This window comes from Echinops telfairi, unplaced genomic scaffold (genome assembly GCF_000313985.2).
Source record: "Echinops telfairi isolate 266 unplaced genomic scaffold, ASM31398v2 ScPeMD7_74;HRSCAF=306, whole genome shotgun sequence".
Classification (NCBI taxonomy): domain Eukaryota; kingdom Metazoa; phylum Chordata; class Mammalia; order Afrosoricida; family Tenrecidae; genus Echinops; species Echinops telfairi.
The window spans coordinates 214,732-217,047 of NW_022103972.1; positions in this window are offsets into that span (position 1 = coordinate 214,732).

Here is a 2,316-nt window from a genome sequence, read left to right on the forward strand (position 1 = left end):
AGCCCATTGTGTCTGGTTTCAGTTAGAGGGTTGACATTTGTACAGTTAATCAACTCATCCAAATTCTGGTGACTTTCCTAGTAATTTGTTGTAGGATATCAGCAATATTCCCAGTACTTAGTGACACACAAGTTTAAGTGAGCAATTTCACATATTTCAGTATAAGACTTGGTATAAAATTTATTATTAGGTATAAATAAAATTATCTGTGATGCTTTATGTATATGAAATATCTTCCTGTGTCAGAGGTAAATTGCTTTAGTGTGACATGTACTCTTTCCACACTACAATGACTGTTGAGTAGACATAGCACTGTAGTTGCTGAAGAAAAGCTGTTCCTTTTTACAAAGACTTACAAAACCTTCCCTATTTACAGCAAAGATTAAATTGAAGACACTGGGTTAATTCAATGAGATTGCTAGATTTAGTTGATCTTCAAACTTTTAAATATCTAATAATGTTACCATAATATAATGCAGAATGAAAGATGTGTACCTGACAATTAAAATGTCCTTGCATTCACTGAGTGCCTTTTAAATATATAAGTCGCTGAGTGTAGAAGACCACTGCCTTTATTCCTAAAGTCACCCTCAATCCTGACCCATGTCTACCTCCTCAAACTTCTTCCTCATCACTTTCTGTGACCTATAAAAACTGGACCTTGGCTTCGGTGAATAGAGAAGTCATGGACAGGACTATATTCATCGAGGAAACAGTCAACATTCTCATCCCAGATGAACCCCTTTTTAACTTTATTACAAAGGTATCACTCAGTATCAGTCCACTAGATGGAGTCTCATGATGTATTATTTTAATCCTTACTCACTCTGGATAACATACCTTGGAATCATGGGACTCATTTAGAAGAATATGTCTGTTTCTTCCTCTTCCTGGCGGCAGCTCTCTGAGGTGAGTAGTTCAGGAATTGAAACGTGAAGGTTTGGGAATGTTTTATCTGAACACATGCCTCAGGTATGTATCTCCAGGTGTATGTATCTCCAGGTACAGCTGCAGGGGTTGGACCAGGATTTGTAAAACTCACAGATATTGTGCCCCACCACCACCCCTTTTCTGTCTCTGGATCCCCTAAAATCAGCTATGAGTCTGCATACTGTGGAGAGGTGAGAGCCCAGACTATGATGTCTTGAGTACACATCCCTAGTGACCCCTTTAGAGTCAAATTCATTGAACGCTGAGCTCCCTTGCTGTACAAGCCATTGCCATGCATCACTGTGAAAGGAGGCCGGGAGAAGGCCGCGTGACTCCAGAACTCCAGGTGAAGAAAGGGATCTGAGCTGCGCTCAGCTCCATGATCTTCTTTTTGTGCATTCTTTGTTTCCCTTGAGCATAGTTTACATTATTGTCTAGGGGTGTTCTTTATTTTTCTATTATAATTGTCTAAAAAAATAAATCCCCACTGTATTTTTTTCTTTGTGTATTCATCTTTGTATTCGTCTTCTTTGTGACCTTGTTTATCATACTATTTATAACACTGTAATGAAATTTTCCTTGATATTTGTTAGCAGAATCATCATCTTGAGTTTGAGTTTCATATTTAACGTTAGGGTACCCATCTGCGTGTCCAGTGTGAATCTCATGTTGATGTTGTATGAATTATGACCCCTTTCTTACTCCTTTGTATGACTCATCACTTTTTGTGGATGGATGGACATGTTCAGTATGATCATACACGTCAGCATGTTGTGTTATGTATGATGTTTTCCCTTGGGGTTGGATAATAATCTAACTCCTGCTGGACTTTTAGTGTCAAAGTTTGTGAAAATATAGTCAGGCTACCATTTTTAATTAATTATATGCAATGTCCATCACAGTTAAAATTAGTTTTTGCTAAAAGTACCTGCGTTGGTCTGGGTAGACTAGAGAAACAAACACATAGAAACTCGCATGTATATAAGAGAGTTTTATATAAATGATAAGTGCACATTAAAAAAGCATCCCAACCCAGTGCTGTGCAAGCCCATATGTCCAACACCAATCTACACAGTCTTCCTAAATCTCACAAAGCACACGCAATGGCTCCGACTGCAGGAGGAAAGCCGCGATCAGTGAGCATGGAAACATCTCAGCACTGGCAGGAGTCTCCATGTGGCTGCTCCAGCACCCAGGGCTGCATCGGGGTAGATCTATGTGGCTTTCCCTCAGAGATCTCTCACAGGAAGTGAGCCTTGCCAGCTGAGGCAAAGAGCCAGCTAAGGCAGCCGCACACTGTCCTGACCATCTGAGAACAAGAGACCACAGAACTAGAAAGGAGAGGCTCATTGAGCCATTTATCTCTCTGCCCTTCAATTAATCCCA